Here is an 18,562-nt window from a genome sequence, read left to right on the forward strand (position 1 = left end):
CGTGTAAAAGATCTGCGGGCTGCCGGCTTGCTGCGGTCTGCGGGCCGGTTCTAATAATAAATCAAGATCATCCCAGGGGCCGTAAAAAACCTTCTCGCGGGCCGGATGTGGCCCGCGGGCCTTGACTCTGACATATGTGTTGTAGACTATAATGATTTAATATAACGAAATGTTGTTTAAATGCTGAGGGCTTTATGTCCCTACCAGCATATTGTCTCGCACTTGCAAATGCTTCAATGTATTTCTTTGTAGGCTATAGCCAGTGGTGCAAAAAGTACCCAATTCTCATACTTGAGTAAATGTAAAGATACCTTAATAGAAAATGACTCAAGTAAAAGTAAAATTCACCCAGTAAAATACTACTTGAGAAAAGTCTAAAAGTATTTGGTTTGAAATATACTTAAGAATCAAAAGTAAAAGTGTAAATAATATAAAATTCCTTATATTAAGCAAACCAGACGGCCTAATTTTCTTGTTTATTGTAATTTACGGACGAAGCATGTGTTTAGTGAGTCCGTCAGATCAGAGGCAGTCGGGATGACCAGGGATGTTCTCTTGATAAGTGTGTGAATTTCTTGCAAAGCATTCAAAATGTAACAAGTACTTTTAGGTGTCAAGGAAAATGTATGGAGTAAAAAGTATATAATTTTCTTTAGGAATTTAGTAAAGTAAAAGACTGTCAAAAATATAAATAGTGAGTACAGATACCCCCAAAAACGACTTAAGTAAAAATACTTGAAAGTACTACTTAAGTACTTTACACCACTTGCTATAGCTTTGAAATAATTGCAATAATATAGCCTAAATAATTCATTATCATTCCTTCTTAGGCGCCCTGTCTGCTTCATGACCTATTTAGATTGTTTTTATGCTGTTTAATGTGATATGTAGCCTATTTTTAAATTATGTCCGCTTCTTACAGTCACATTTTCATGCTTATTCAAATCATTTTCATTCAAATCCATATGGTTTAGTTTCAATACTTATAAAGAAATTGGTAGGTCCAGGTAGTCACAAAAATAGATGGTTAAATTGTGATTTTAATTAACGAATTTGGAGCTGCAGTGTGTTTTCCTGTGAGTGTGGCGCGGTCTTTAGCGCCGTTGTCCGGGTAATCAACCGTTTTTTGGCATAATTTGGTGAAAGCACCAAATCCTTCAGAAAACCCATCAATACAACTGCTCCTACAAGAGAGGAAGCAACATCGAGATAGAGGACTCATCTTTGTCACCAGGAGGGATCAGCCAATGAAGTTGGAAGCCCCACACAGTTGACTCCATTAAAATGGTGGAAGCCCTCCGTGGTCCTGTCCATGCTCATACTGCCTTTTGGCCACTAAAGGCCTCTGTCGTTCTCTATGGGAAATGAACAGATTAGGAACTAAAATACAGCTGCCGCTACAAGAGAGGAAACCGGTTAGAAAGCAGTTTAAATTATTGAGTGTAGGGGGCAGTATTTTCATTTTTGGCTAAAAAACATACCCATTTGAAACTGCCTATTTCTCAGCCCCAGAAACTAGAATATGCATATAATTGTCAGATTATGATAGAAAACTCTAAAGTTTCCAAAACTGTAAAAATATTGTCTGTGAGTATAACAGAACTGATATTGCAGGCGAAAGCCTGAGGAAAATCTAATCAGGGAGCGCCTCTTATTTTGAAACCTCTCTGTTCCTATGCATGCCTATCCTCCATTTAAAGGGATATCAACCAGATTCCTTTTTATATGGCTTCCCTAAGGTGTCAGTCTTTAGACGTAGTTTCAGGCTTTTATTTTTTTTAAATGAGCGTGAAAGATCGCATTGCATAAGTTGATAGGTGGGGGCTCTCAGAGTGAGTTTTGCGCTATAGAGTAAAGTGACCATTGTTCCACCCGGTCCTATTGAAAAAGCTACACACTCGGTTGATATATTATCGAATATATATTTTTAAAACAACCTGAAGATTGATTATAAAAAACATTTGACATGTTTCTGTGGACATTATGGATATTATTTGGAATATACATCTGCGTTGTCGTGACCGCTCTTTCCTGTGGATTTCTGAACCTAACGCGACAAACAAACGTGGGTATTTTGGGTATGAAAATAATCTTTATGGAACAAAAGGAACATTTGTTGTGTAACTGGGAGTCTCGTGAGTGAAAACATCCAAAGATCAAAAGTAAACCATTTTTTTGATTGCTTTTCTGATTTTCGTGACCTAGCTACTTAATGCTTAGTGTACATAATGTTATGCTATGTTATCGATAAACTTACAAACGATTGGATTGCTTTCGCTGTAAAGCATCATTTCAAAATCTGAGACGACAGGTAGATTAACAAAAGGCTAAGCTGTGTTTTGCAATATTGCACTTGTGATTTCATGAATATGAATATTTTTTTGTAATATTATTTGACTGTGGCGCTATGCTACTCAGCGGTTGCTGAAGGACAATTATCCCGCTACCGGAATGGGTAGCGTCAACAAGTTAAGGACTAATCAAAAGGATTCAGTGCTGAGCTGGAACAAAAGCCTGCACACTTATTTACAAGAAAATGCACAAAAAGAGTTAACTACGCAATAACTGCATGTGTGAAACTTACTCCTCAGCCTTGTCACTACCCAGACTCTCCCTAAAGCTGGCTTTCTGACCAAACTGAGCATCTGGGGAAGAAGGACCATGGTCAGCGAGGTGACCAAGAACCCATTGACCACTGACGAAATGACAGAGTTCTTTGGTTGAGATGGGAGTACCAGCCAGAAGGACAACAGTCTCTACATCACTTCACCAATCTGGGCTTTATAGGCGAGTGAGCAGGCTGAAGCAACTCCTGAGAATGACGGCACACCTGAAGTTTGTAAAAAGGCATGTGAAAGACTGCGAGCATAAGGCAAAAGATTCTGTGGTCTGGTGAAACGACAACGTAAACCGCTATGTCTAGAGAAAACCAGGCATCACCTGTCTAACACCAAACCTACCGTGAAGCATGGTGGTGACAGTATCATGCTATGGGGATGTTTTTCAGTGGCAGGGACTGGAAGACTGGTAGGGCTAGAGGGAACAATGAATGGAGCCAAATGCAGGCAAATCCTTGACTAAAAAACACAAATGATAGGCCCACTTTACATTATACATTATAATATCACACAATGTAATATCTATTTTTCCTTTTCCTCTCTCCTTACCTCGCTCTCCTTCTCCTTTCAGTGGGGAGCTTGTCAAAGGAGTGCGAGTACTTTGCGTAATGGCCTGGCCTGAGCTCCAGTGGCTCCGACTGGGTGACAGACCTCATGACGCTGCCTGATGTCCTAGACAGGGTGAAGTTCAGCTGCCTGGCCTGGACCCACAATGTTTTATAAGTGTTACCCCCGGCAGGACGGCAAGGCTGATGGTGAGACACACACACACACACACACACACACACACACACACACACACACACACACACACACACACACACACACACACACACACACACACACACACACACACACACACACACACACACACACACACACACACACACACACACACACTCATGAAATCTACTGTATACAGTACAACATAGTATACAGTGCATTCAGAAATTATTCGGACATCTTGACTTGTTGCACTTTGTTACGTTACAGCCTTATTCTAAAATTGATTCAATTGTTTGTCATGATCACTCCTCTGACAAAGCAAAAACTGAAATATCACTTTTACATAAGAATTCAGACCCTTTACTCAATACCTTGTTTGAAGAACCTTTGACAGTGATTACAGCCTTGAGTCTTCTTGGGTATGATGCTACAAGCTTGGCACACCTGTATTTGGAGAGTTGCTCCCATTCTTCTCTGCAGATCCTCTCAAGCTCTGTCAGGTTTTCCAGAGATGTTCAATCAGGTCAAGTCCGGCTGGGCCACTCAAGGACATTCAGAGACTTGTCCCGAAGCCACCTCCCGCGTTGTCTTGGCTGTGTGCTTAAGGTCATTGTCCTGTTGGAAGGTGAACCTCTGTTACTATAATTTAATTATGCCGATGTGCTTTCATCAATTGAAAGCCCTTCATCTATTTTACGAGAATTTGTAAGATTTCTTGTTTGCATAAAATAGACGCAGACCAGTCTTTAAATAATAGGTAATAGAATTTATTCTCGGAGCGCGCTACCACTCAAACACATGCATCAGTTTAAATACAGATCATGACGTCATTTCACTGCCTTAACCGAACCCCCTCCTCTCGACAGGACAAAGTAAGGTGAAAAGTTCATTCTAACTTACTAACACACTCCCAGATCACTTTTGACCCCTCAACATTATCGATCACCACTGAACGGACAGTTTTAATTAACAGAAACCCTAGGAATGCACTCACTGCCTTATCTAAAAACCCCAGAGCTAAGTTTCAGGTTGGGTCAACCATAGGCTAATGACCTTATGTGTTTACACAGTCCACAACTCATTTGTTGCTACCCAGTAGAAATGGTGTTCATTAACATTTTATTCCTCCTTGTCCTGTCACTCAATTTCTTCTTATGAACTCATGTTGTTAATTACATTTTACATTACATTTAAGTCATTTAGCAGACGCTTACTTATCAGTTCCATTTAAAATTGCATTCACCTTATGACATCCAGTGGAACAGCCACTTTACAATAGTGCATCTACATATTTTAAGGTCCTGGGGTGAGAAGGATTACTTTATCCTATCCTAGGTATTCCTTAAAGAGGTGGGGTTTCAGGTGTCTCCGGAAGGTGGTGATTGACTCCGCTGTCCTGGCCTCTGAAAAATGTTCCACCATTGATGCTGCCAGAGCACCAGTTTTGACTGGGCTGATGCGGGTTTCCTCCTCAGTGGTAGGGAATTCAGAGCAGGCCAGAGGTGGATGAACCAGAGCCCTTGTTTGGGTGTAGGGCCTGATCCAGAGCCTGGAGGTACTGCATTTGCCGTTCCCCATCACAGCTCCGTAGGCAAAGCACCATGGTCTTGTAGTGGATGCAAAGATTGTTGTCAACTGGAAGCCAGTGGAGAGGAACGGAGGAGCTCTGACGTGAGAGAACTTGGGAAGGTTGAACACTCAGTTTGGCTGGGCGGCCAGCTCTAGAAAGAGTCTTGCCAAACTTATTCCATATAAGAATGATGGAGGCCACTGTCTTCTTGGGTACCTTCAATGCTGCAGACATTTTTGGTACCCTCTGTGACTCTTATACATTCCTGTCTGTAGGGGACAATTCCTTTAATGGCTTACAGGCAGGGAGCCCAGCCAATCAATTGAATTGACCACAGGTGGTCTCCAAGTTGCAGTAATCAGAAACAGGATGCACCTGACAAGTGCCTGAATAGTTATTCAGGTTTTTTAATTTTAATACATTTGCAAACATTTTTTAAAACCTGTTTTCACTTTGCCATTCCTGTGTGAGGAGGATTTAATTTAGGAATAAAGCTGTAACGTAACAAAATGTGGAAAAAGGAAGGGGTCTGAATACTTTCTGGATGTTGTAGAGCAGAACGTTGAAAACACAGCTTTCTGCATTTAGCTCCACAGAGCACAGGTCAATCAGAAACTCTAGTGATCACGCCAACCAATCAGAGGACATCCTGGTGGCTGAGTTTCCTGACCATCCAGGCAGAGGGAGTAACAGTGAGTTTAAAGAGAATTGTTTTCCTTTACGTGATGGTCGAGATTCTCATGGAATCTACTGCTATTAAACTGGCAGTTTTTCTCAGCTCCCTCACTTCTCTCCTCCACCTTGTTTGACTCTTTCTCAAGAGCTTATGATCTCCGTCTGTGCCGAAGTAATGACTCAGCATTGTTTGTGTAGGGATAGCATCAGCTAGTGCTAAAGCGTCAAATTCAGTCATCCACACTGATCCCCCTGTCCTCTTTCTCCCTCGCCCTCTCTCTATCTCCCTGCATCCTCTTTCTCCCTCATGCAGTCCCCTCACTCACAATCTTACTCTCTCTATCTCCCTGCATCCTCTTTCTCCCTCGCCCTCCTTGTCCCCCTCACTCACAATCTTACACCTCCCTGGTCATCAGAAGGGTCCCCCTCACTCACAATCTTACTCTCTCTATCTCCCTGCATCCTCTTTCTCCCTCGATTACTCATTCTCCCTGCATCCTCTTTCTGTCCCCCTCATAGCAATGATCCTTGTCCCCCTCACTCACAATCTTAGATCCTCTTTCTCTCTCGCCCTCCTTGTCCCCCTCACCACAATCTTACTCTCTCTATCTCCTGGCCCTCCTCTCTCGCCCTCCTTGTCCCCCTCACTCACAATCTTACTCTCTCTATCTCCCTGCATCCTCTTTCTCCCTCGCCCTCCTTGTCCCCCTCACTCACAATCTTACTCTCTCTATCTCCCTGCATCCTCTTTCTCCTCGCCCTCCTTGTCCCCCTCACTCACAGAGCCAAGTGACTCCTCTTTCTCTCTCCTGGTCACAATCTTACTCTCTCTATCTCCCTGCATCCTCTTTCTCTCTCGCCCTCCTTGTCCCCCTCAATCAGGAATCTTACCTATCCTCTTTTCTCTCTCGCCCTCCTTGTCCCCCTCAGAGCCCTATCTCCCTGCATCCTCTTTCTCTCTCGCCCTCCTTGTCCCCCTCACTCACAATCTTACTCTCTCTATCTCCCTGCATCACTCTCTATCTCCTGGCATCCTCTTTCTCCTAGCCCTCCTTGTCCCCCTCACTCAAATCTTACTCTCTTCTCCCTGCATCCTCTTTCTCACCCTCCTTGTCCCCCTCCTCACAATCTTACTCTCTCTATCTCCCTGCATCCTCTTTCTCTCTCGCCCTCCTTGTCCCCCTCACTCACAATCTTACTCTCTCTATCTCCCTGCATCCTCTTTCTCTCTCGCCCTCCTTGTCCCCCTCACTCACAATCTTACTCTCTCTATCTCCCTGCATCCTCCTCCTTGTCCCCCACTCACAATCTTACTCTCTCTATCTCCCTGTCCTCTTTCTCTCTCGCCCTCCTTGTCCCCCTCACTCACAATCTTACTCTCTCTATCTTATCCTCTTTCTCTCTCCCTGCATCCTCTTTCTCCCTTCCTTGTCCCCCTCACTCTCTTACTCTCTCTATCTCCCTGCATCCTCTTTCTCCCTCGCCCTCCTTGTCCCCCTCTCCAATCTTACTCTCTCTATCTCCCTGTCCTCTTTCTCTCTCGCCCTCCTTGTCCCCCTCACTCACAATCTTACTCTCTCTATCTCCCTGCATCTTCACAATCTTTCTCCTATCTCCCTGCATCCTCCTCCCTTGTCCTTGTCCCCCTCACTCACAATCTTAATCTCCCTATCCCCCTCTCTATCTCCCTGCATCCTCTTCTCTCCTCGCCCTCCTTGTCCCCCTCACTCACAATCTTACTCTCTCTATCTCCCTGCATCCTCTTTCTCCCTCGCCCTCCTTGTCCCCCTCACTCCAATCTTACTCTCTATCTCCCTGCCCTCCTTGTCCCCCCCCCTCACTCACAATCTTACTCTCTCTATCTCCCTGCATCCTCTTTCTTACTCCCTCTCCCTGCCCTCCTTGTCCCCCTCACTCACAATCTTACTCTCATCCTATCTCCCTCCTTGCCTCTTTCTCCCTCGTCTTTCTTTTCTCTCTATCTCCCTGCATCCTCTTTCTCCCTCGCCCTCCTTGTCCCCCTCACTCACAATCTTACTCTCTCTATCTCCCTGCATCTCTTTCTCTCTCGCCCTCCTTGTCCCCCTCACTCACAATCTTACTCTCTCTATCTCCCTGCATCCTCCTCTTTCTCTCCCTCTCGCCCTCCTTGTCCCCCTCACTCACAATCTTACTCTCTCTCCCTGCATCTCCCTGCATCCTCTTTCTCTCTCGCCCTCCTTGTCCCCCTCACTCACAATCTTACTCTCTCTATCTCCCTGCATCCTCTTTCTCTCTATCTCCCTGCATCCTCTTTCTTGTCCCTCCTTGTCCCCCTCACTCACAATCTTACCCTATCTCCCTCATCTCTTTCTCTCTCGCCCCCCTCACTCCTTGTCCCCCTTGTCATCTTACTCTCTCTATCTCCCTGCATCTTCTTTCTCTCTCGCCCTCCTTGTCCCCCTCACTCACAATCTTACTCTCTCTATCTCCCTGCATCCTCTTTCTCTCTCTCCTTGTCCCCCTCACTCACAATCTTACTCTCTCTATCTCCCTGCATCTCGCCCTCCTTGTCCCCCTCACTCACAATCTTACTCTCTCTATCTCCCTGCATCCTCTTTCTCCTCCCTCCTTGTCCCCCTCACTCACAATCTTACTCTCTCTATCTCCCTGCATCCTCTTTCTCTCGCCCTCCTTGTCCCCCTCACTCACAATCTCCTTCCCCCTCTCTCTCTCGCCCTCCTTGTCTCCTCACATCTTACTCTTTCTCCCTGCATCCTCTTTCTCCTCCCCTCCTTGTCCCCCTCACTCACAATCTTACTCTCTCTATCTCCCTGCATCCTCTTTCTCCCTCGCCCTCCTTGTCCCCCTCACTCACAATCTTACTCTCTCTATCTCCCTGCATCCTCTTTCTCTCTCGCCCTCCTTGTCCCCCTCACTCACAATCTTACTCTCTCTATCTCCCTGCATCCTCTTTCTCTCTCGCCCTCCTTGTCCCCCTCACTCACAATCTTACTCTCTCTATCTCCCTGCATCCTCTTTCTCTCTCGCCCTCCTTGTCCCCCTCACTCACAATCTTACTCTCTCTATCTCCCTGCATCCTCTTTCTCTCTCGCCCTCCTTGTCCCCCTCACTCACAATCTTACTCTCTCTATCTCCCTGCATCCTCTTTCTCTCTCTCCCTGCATCCTCTTTCTCCTGTCCCCCCCTCACTCACAATCTTACTCTCTCTATCTCCCTGCATCCTCTTTCTCTCTCGCCCTCCTTGTCCCCCTCACTCAATCTTACTCTCTCTATCTCCCTGCATCCTCTTTCTCTCTCGCCCTCCTTGTCCCCCTCACTCACAATCTTACTCTCTCTATCTCCCTGCATCCTCTTTCTCTCTCGCCCTCCTTCTCCCTGCATCTTCTTTCTCTCTCGTCCCCCCCTCACTCACAATCTTACTCTCTCTATCTCCCTGCATCCTCTTTCTCTCTCGCCCTCCTTGTCCCCCTCACTCACAATCTTACTCTCTCTATCTCCCTGCATCCTCTTTCTCTCTCGCCCTCCTTGTCCCCCTCACTCACAATCTTACTCTCTCTATCTCCCTGCATCCTCTTTCTCTCTCGCCCTCCTTGTCCCCCTCACTCACAATCTTACTCTCTCTATCTCCCTGCATCTTCTTTCTCTCTCGCCCTCCTTGTCCCCCTCACTCACAATCTTACTCTCTCTATCTCCCTGCATCTTCTTTCTCTTCTCCTTGTCCCCCTCACTCACAATCTTACTCTCTCTATCTCCCTGCATCCTCTTTCTCTCTCGCCCTCCTTGTCCCCCTCACTCACAATCTTACTCTCTCTATCTCCCTGCATCCTCTTTCTCCTCGCCCTCCTTGTCCCCCTCACTCACAATCTTACTCTCTCTATCTCCCTGCATCCTCTTTCTCTCTCCCCCCCTTGTCCCTCTCATTCACAATCTTACTCTCTCTATCTCCCTGCATCCTCTTTCTCTCTCGCCCTCCTTGTCCCCCTCACTCACAATCTTACTCTCTCTATCTCCCTGCATCCTCTTTCTCTCTCGCCCTCCTTGTCCCCCTCACTCACAATCTTACTCTCTCTATCTCCCTGCATCCTCTTTCTCTCTCGCCCTCCTTGTCCCCCTCACTCACAATCTTACTCTCTCTATCTCCCTGCATCCTCTTTCTCCCTCGCCCTCCTTGTCCCCCTCACTCACAATCTTACTCTCTCTATCTCCCTGCATCTTCTTTCTCTCTCGCTCTCTCCAGGTGTCGGATGACGGCAGGTATGCAGTGCTCAACATCACAGAAGGCTGTGAGCAATTCAACCAGCTGTGATACTGTGACCCGGAGAAGCTACCCAATGGCACCACAGGTCTGTCCCTGCCATTTTAATCAGACCCTGTATGAATACCTGACGTCATAGGTGTGTCTCAGTTCTAGCTCTTATTGTCCAGTACAGATGCAGATTTTTCACTTCAAAGTAAATAAATGGACTAAATGATTCACAAGTTAATGTGGTTGGAGGAAAGGGATTGTCATTTACTCTAACTTCATCTCACCTGTGGCAAGTTTGCTACAGGGTAAATATAGCCGTTCAACTACATTCTGCTCCATTGCACTCGCGTGTATGTTGCATGTGTGCCAATATATTTGACTGCATCTGTACCTATAGACCTGCTGCCTTGGGTGAAGCTGGTGCACAACTTTGAGGCGCAGTACTCTTACATCGCCAACGAGGGCCGTGTGTTCACCTTCCGCACCAACCTGGACGCCCCTCGCTACTGCCTGATCAACATTGACCTGGCGACACCAAGCAAGGAGCACTGGAGGACCTATCTACCCCAGCACGACAAAGACGTCCTGGGTAAGAGAAACCTGAGCAGTGGTATCCAACCCTGGTTCTGGAGACCTACAGGGTGTGCAGGATTTTGTGATAAGCCAAATGTGTTTTTCGTGCTGGGTTGAAACTCAAATGTGAGTTTCTGTGTGAGTATCCAGGATCAGGGTTGGAGACCGCTAAAGGAGGTCAAATACGTTTGGTATGGTCAGGCTACTTGCCAAGTTTCACTTTTTAGATTTGAATATTTATGTGTCAGTCTATCAACCACAGTGAGTGGAAACTTCGTGGTCTTGGTTAACCCACTTTCGCCGTGGCATGCAACTTTGTCTCAATGAATCACGTTTTAAAATCTATCACCTGCGAGATGTTTGTGACGTAGCAAGCAATTTCTTTCAGACCTAGTTCATAAGATACTTCCAGGCATTGTCAGATCTGGCACGCGTCTTCAACGTAGTCGGGCAGGAATGGGTCATATGTGAGTTACCTCTCATTTAAAGTTTGAGCCTTTGACGTACCACAAGGATGTTCTTCACCAAACCATATTGGTACCATATTGACTAATATCATTAGAGCAGTGGTGTGTCATCTGCCTATCATTCTGTTAGCTGAGGGATTTGAATCAGTACTGGAAGTGGGGCCACAGATGTTTACTGCCGTATCTGTGGTTGAGGGTGTGCTTTGAAGGTTTTAGGAGGTTCTACCAGGTGGTTTGCGATGTATGCTCAGTGTATTAAGGGCAGTGGGTGTGTGGCTCTCTCTATCTCTCGCCATTCCTAGAACAATACACACATGTGAGTATAACGTTAACAGCGTGTACTGTACATACGCACACTGTTGGAAATCAGCAAATTCAAGCTACATTATTGACATTTGTTCTATTTATACTCGACTTGACTTACTAGCATTGCACTTCTTCGTTTTGGTTGAACTCCCTATACTAGAATATCCAGTGTAGTTGTTGTGTCTTAGACAAAGTCCATATGAGAGGGGAAAGGAGTTAAACAGGAAGTCTGTGTCCCATGCTGTACTACAATTACAAAAAGCAGACTGCCATCTATTGGACGAGAGAAAGAACAGCGTGTGAAGAATGCCTAACACAGTGTACTTCAACATTGTGAAACAAAACAGAAATTGCATCCCCCTTGCAATAATTTGCCATGAAATTGGATCCTATATATGTCAGGTTATTGTTGCGTTATGCCTTCCTTATAATCCAAGGCCAGTTTCATTATTTAGCTGCCAATGGTTCAAGATTTAAACAGAAATAACTGATTCTAGACGTGTTGATATGCTCAGAAGGAACCCAAGTAGCCTACATGTAGCAATTGTCTGTCTTCCTTATAGGCTCTGTGGCCTGTGTGAACCAGCTCCACCTGCTGGTCAACTATGTCCATGACGTGAAGGACATCCTGCAGTTGTATGAGCTGTCCACTGGTGGTCTGGTCAGAGATCTGCCTCTGGACGTTGGCACTGTGGTGAGCCTCAGCTGTAAGAAGAAACACTCCGACTTCTTCTACAAGTTCACCTCCTTCACCACGCCAGGTACTGGATTGTCTCCTAGGGGATAGTCAACTTATTTTGTGGTGTTAGACATGAAAAGGATATGGGATTTTCATTGGCATTAGGGTTAATATTCACACTGCTAGTATGTAGTGGCTTACATTCAACACAAAGGATGACTAGCTTTCAATACCACGGTTTGGGTACAATCCCTGCCAACGTCCCTATTATCTATAACCTTTAACCTCTCTAGGACCTCTAACCCCTATGTGTCATGTCTCTCCCCGGTGTGATTTACCACTGTGACCTGAGCCAAGCGTCTCCAGAACCCACAGTGTTCAGACAGGTGGAGGTGAAGGGTATTCAACAGGAGGACTATGAACCATGAGACCAACCAGGTAAGACAACAGCAGATTACAACTACTTACAGTAATAACTTAACAGTATCTTGACACTTTCACTATGGCAACATTGCTGTGTGTTTCAGGAGTTTTACCCCAGTAAGGATGGAACTAAAATCCCCATGTTCCTGGTGCATGCCCGGGCTCTTAAGAAGGACGGATCACACCCTGTCTTCCTGTACGGATATGGAGGCTTTGAGAACTCCATCAAACCATACTACAAGTTGGTATCACAACGCATGGACCTCCAACAGAACATGATGAATCTTTCCCCTCCAGGAATTCACAAGTATAGAATTCATCCAAGTGCACCGTATTCTGAGTCGGTGTGATTTGAGTGACGTGGATGTGACGTCCATCACCCCTCCCCTCGCTGTCTCTCTCGCTCTGACAGTGTTCCATACCTGCTGTTTGTGAGACACCTGGGGGGAATCCTGGCTATAGCCAACATCTGAGGAGGAGGGGAGTACAGACAGACCTGGCACAAAGGTACTGTATCTTCCCCACCTAAAGATGCATTGAAATAGGTTAAATAAAGCAACAGGCTGGGGGCTGTGATTCGCTAGTTTTATATTCACTAGCACAGCTTTCCACTGTTTTGTCTTCACCTGTCATGCTTGGGGGGGTAAGATGAGGAATGAAAATTATTGTAGCTATGGCTGTTGATACTCGGCCCCAGTCTCTCTGTAACTTAGTTGGCAGAGCATGGCGCTAGCAAGGCCAGGATAGTGTGGAAAAGTGTCTGCTAAATGACATGTGATCTATGGACTATGGCAGCATCCCTTCTAGAGTTGAATTCCTTCTTCTGTCTAGGTGGTACCCTGGGGAACAAGCAGAATTGCTTTGATGACTTCCGGTGTGCAGCAGAGTATCTGATCCAGGAGAACTACACCATAGCCAGCCGCATAGCCATCAAAGGCGCCTCCAACGGGGGACTGCTCGTGGGTATGGAGAGGGGATGGCATTTAAGGCCATCTTTCTAAATGGTCTCCTAGTTCGGTCAATCATAACCGCATTCTCTTTAAATGTTTTATATTTTCAGAATAATTGTTAATGTAAAGTCCATCAAATTGTATTTTTCTACTTAGCTACAATTAATTCAGTGATTACACAGCACATTAAACAGTAGTTAGCTACATCATTTTAAAAGACTGCCAACCATATTGCATTGTACAAATCCAACTAAAGAACTAAAGAGTACTTCCTTATTTTAAGTGGCTATTTAGGATAGATTGGATGTTGCTGTTGTGTGTGTGTGTGAGTGTGTGTTTATGTGTGTGTGTGTGTGTGTGTGTGTGCGTGCGTGTGCGTGCGCGTGCGTGTGTGTGTGCATGTCAAAGAGTGAGTCGGGTATGTTTAAGTGTAAGACAGGTCTCTCTCTCTCTATAGCATGGAGAATCTCACAGCCGATAGATTGCCGATAGGTATTTATCACACCTGTTCCTTCTTTTGTTCGAACAAAAGCGGTACCTGTTGCATGCCGACCTGGTGGTGATGAACTTACCGACTGTTGTCAGTGGCAAACAACTTCACAACTTCACTTTTCATTTTTTTCCCTGTACATCCACGTATGAGCCAGTCACACTGTTCAGAGGTGCTAAGTACTGTCGGCAGGCAAATGTTTTACAAGTCTACTGGTGTCTATGGCCATTTAGGAACGATTGCAAGTTGGTGTGTGTGTGTGTGTGTGTGTGTGTGTGTGTGTGTGTGTGTGTGTGTGTGTGTGTGTGTGTGTGTGTGTGTGTGTGTGTGTGTGTGTGTGTGTGTGTGTGTGTGTGTGTGTGTGTGTGTGTGTGTGTGTGTGTGTGTGTGTGTGTGCGTGTGTGTGAGTTGGGTTTGTTTTAGAAGTGTAATTAATCATATAACAAGTGTAAGACATGTCTTTCTATCTCACTCTCTCACACAGAGAGAGTCATGTCTCTGGGTCCACACACACACACACACACACACACTTTCAAACCCAGCGGGTTTGAATCAGTGTCCGGACCTGTGTGGCTAAGGTTGGGGTGATGGACATGCTCAAGTTCCACAAGTTTACCATCGGCCATGCCTCCACCTCACATTGGCGCTGCCTACCCTGCCATGCTCCTACTGACTGGTGACCATGACGACCGGGTGGTGCCCCTCCACACCCTGAAGTACTGTGCCACACTGCAGCACGGTGTGGGCAACAGCCCCGGGCATGATCAGCCTCTTATGGTTCGGGTGACACCCGCAGTGGGCACGGGGTGGGAAAGCCTACCACTAAGGCAATCCTGGAGGATACACACGTCTTCTCCTTCATCGTTCAGACACTGGGGCTGAGCTGGAGAGAGTGAGGAGGAAGAGAGGGGAGTGAAGAGCTAGAGCAGTGGTCACCAACCTTTTCTGAATCAAGATCACTTTCGTAGTCAAAAAGCAAGCCGAGATCTTACCGCCCAGATTTTTTTTAAACATGACTTAAAAAATGGAACATTAACCTAATAAAAACAGTTCTGTAGGAATGAGGTTTGTGCTGTAGGCCTAGTACATTATCACTGCATATTGGCTATATGCCTGGCCTGACAATATTGTTCTTCTCAGACCATATTATATTTAAAAAAAACTCAAGCTTTGATAATAAAATAGATCAGTTGGAGTAGCACTTGTGAGGCAAAGCTCGCAAGTGCGAGCATAAATTGAAATAATTTGCAAATAATTTGCTTTTTATTTTACTGGACTGATGGGACCTGAATCTGATGGTCATGGTGCTATCGAGACAATTGCGTTCTCTGAAAAAAAAAACGGGGTCAATGAGTGATCTTCAATTCGGATTTCTAGAAAGATGTGTGAGTTTCCGACATGGATGACCGCTCCAAACTATTTTCCGGAAGTCAGAGATTTCCGAGTTGCCTGTTGTTTTGAACTCGGCATTAGTCACATCAGCAGGGAGGGAGAGAGCAGCAGAGGGTTTGCCTCTCACTGTCCCTGCTCTCTCCTTCCTTTCCTCTGGTGAGACTGACCAGAGAGGGGACACAGTCTTCCACCTGATGGCGAAACTCGAGTCGCACAACAAATATATGTTGTTCCTATGTCCAAAGAAAGTGAAATATTCCTCAATATTAATTCAAATAGACGCGACGATCTGCTAACAGTAATAGAAATGCAGGTATATCAATACACCTGGGTAGTCATTGTAGGGTGATTCTGTAACTCCTGGCACTTCTATGTCCTCGGGGTACATGTTTAGGATTTTATTTCAATAATAAAAATATAAGGTCATTTGTATGTTAAGTTCACACTACAATCACCTCAGAATTTTTTAACACCTCTCTATCAACTTCTTTTGCTACTCGAACATCACTGTTTTGCCCTTGTCCCCGACCCAGACCTTTGAGCTTCTACTATGTTTTTTTCTATGAGAAAGCATAAATAATTACACATTACATGTTATCTATTAGAGAAAAAAAAGAGTCCATGAAATAAAATCTATATCAATATTTGTGAGTATGCCGTTTATTGTTAATTTTTTACACCTAATATACCTGTCTTGGCAGTGGTGTCATTTCCATCAGAGGACAAATTCCTCATTAAGAAAGTTTTTTCAAGAGAACGTGATTTCAACAGTAGAGCAACAACAGGGGAAAAGGACACACTAACGGGGAACAAGAAGAAAAAGCAGAAGCGCTTCTTGAACGGCACAATTCAGAACCTTTATCAGAAGTTTAAGAGGGAATATTCAGAGATCCAAACGTCCTACTATGAATTCTGCAAATACGTCCTTTTTGGGTTGTCAAGACAACAGTCCAGGATAGGGACACATGCCTCGGCAATCCCATGGGAACCTCCAGTTCATGACAGAAAACCACAGTAGCACGAAGTGATGAGCTGCAGGGACATTGAGAACCTTATTGAGTCTTTGTGTGCATGTACAGAGAGTTCTCCCTTTGCCAAGCAAAAGAGCTTAAACATCTGACTTTAATGCTGGTTAGCAGACATGGTGGTTTGAGTGGAAAAACAAAGCTGAAGAGAGAGAGAGAGAGAGAGAGAGAGAGAGAGAGAGAGAGAGAGAGAGAGAGAGAGAGAGAGAGAGAGAGAGAGAGAGAGAGAGAGAGAGAGAGAGAGAGAGAGAGAGAGAGAGAAAGAAGGTATTGAAGGTACAAGGTATTGAAGGTACAAGGTATTGAAAGAGAAGTTGGGGAAACACCTATACATTTTGACATCAATACTCCAAACAGAGAATTAAAAGAGAATCTGTGGAAAGAGGAGATCAGAGTGCATATTGACTTTGCAGAGAACTACCTGTGCAAATACACCAGTGAAATCCAGGCAGTTCACTTTGATGATTCTCACAAGCAGGTGACCCTCCACACCTGTGTTGGATATACCACAAATGATACAGTTTCACTTTGCTCAATGAGCTCTTCTATGACCCCTCTGCTATCTGGGCCCATCTCTCAAAAACACAGGCCTACTTCATTGAGCTCTGCCCATCGGCTAATTTTGGAATCTGACTTTGTCTTATATTAATTAAATGTTTAACAGTGGTTGTTGTTTAAAATGTTTGCAATAAAATATTGTTTTCATAATATATATATCTATATATTTACATAGATGTCATTACCACCACACCCATATGTGAGGTAAATGAGTATATTATGTATAATTTACATTGATTGATTTGTTTTAGATAGGGAAATCATATGGTCGTTATCATAAAAAGGTAGGGTGGAAATATCTTATTTTTCATGATACATAAATGTTTTCAGAAGTCACAAATGTAAGTTTATAGATGGGTGGGGTCGGGTTGAATTATTATTAGGAAAACCTTAAATCACTTAATATTCAATTAATCAATGAATGTACACATGTGTTATAAATCAATTGTATGATTTCATTTTCAACCAAAATGGATGTTTAATGACATGATGGAAATGACATTGTCTACGCCTAATTTCTGACAGTTTTCAGAGCCCAAATGCCCGAAGTTGCAGAATCCCCCAGTAGGGAGACTGGCGTTTTTATGTTTTGTAATAGTGTTCAATAAAAACAGTGTTGGCGGTACTGAATAAACTTAGACATGAACTCATTCATAAAAACAGCAGCTCTTTGCTGTATTCTTTGACAGTCTCTCTCGGCATGGTTTTAAAAGTTATGAAATACCACGTACTGGTGTATCAAACTTTAGTATGGCTGGGGTCGTCGAAGCCGTAGGCCCGGTAATTTGATCTATCGGATTGGCCATCGCAATATGCACACTATTCAGCCACAGATCTCCGGGTCCGCCAACCGGTGCGCAGGTCTTCTGAATCATGGGCACCCATTCTCAACATCACAACACAAACAGTAAAAGAAGCGCAAGACTTTATAACGATGATCAACTAGGAATGACTTGAAGATCCACCGGTTGGTGACCACCGAGCTAGAGAAAGGTGAGAGAAAAAAGTAGCGGGGGAGATTAGCAGAAATTGAGGAGGTTCGGCAAGAGGAGTATGAATGAGGGAAGGGAGGGACATTTACAGAGTGGCGTGAGGATGAGGAAAGAGAGTAACTGGCGCTGGGAATACAGGTGGTGTTTGACAAACTACTGTACTGTGTTGGCGACTCTTTAGAAATATATTCGTAAAACAAATTAAACCTACAAACTATTTTTCTCGTAAACACCAAATTTGTTACAATGCCGAACTTTTGTATCAATATGTTTTAAATCAAATTGTATTTATTCCATTGTTCTGCCAATTTCGCACGTTTTTAACGCCAACGTTATTTCCTTTTTTAATGGAACTTCTTTTGTGGGTAAGGTGGCTTCCATTATTTTTCTAGGATGCACTTATCCTCTATACCCAGTAGGTGGGTATGTTGCAACGGAATAGCTGTATGGATCCTCAACCCTTGACTGTGCAACCTTTGCTGTCAGCCAGACTGCCCTGGTTTCCAATACAATTATGAACAGTCCTCACCCATGACTGTTGAGAGTCTTATCAAAGTACTACCCCCCCCCCACACCCCCAAAACAACACACACACAGAAAATGGATGCCTTGCTCCATTGTGCCATCTATCATAGCCTGAAATCTTTTTGCTTTTGGAAATGGACACATTTCAAGGTCTTTCAGCTTCAAACTCAATCATCAAGTTTGTCAACGACAACAGTGGTACGCCTGATTACAAATAATGATGAGACGGCCTACAGGGAGGAGGTGAGAGCCCTGGTGGAGTGGTGCCTGGTAAATAACCTGTCCCTCAACGAAACAAAGGAGCTGATCGTCGACTACAGGAGACAGCAGAGAGAGCACCTCCA

The 18,562-nt window shown here is 44.6% G+C and overlaps 1 pseudogene; it reads left to right on the forward strand.

Annotated features, from left to right (window-relative positions):
- Positions 1–3,330: 3,330 nt before the first annotated feature.
- On the forward strand, positions 3,331–15,747 carry LOC124012192 (annotated as a pseudogene).
- Positions 15,748–18,562: the final 2,815 nt, after the last annotated feature.

Source organism: Oncorhynchus gorbuscha, linkage group LG24 (genome assembly GCF_021184085.1).
Source record: "Oncorhynchus gorbuscha isolate QuinsamMale2020 ecotype Even-year linkage group LG24, OgorEven_v1.0, whole genome shotgun sequence".
Classification (NCBI taxonomy): Eukaryota; Metazoa; Chordata; class Actinopteri; order Salmoniformes; family Salmonidae; genus Oncorhynchus; species Oncorhynchus gorbuscha.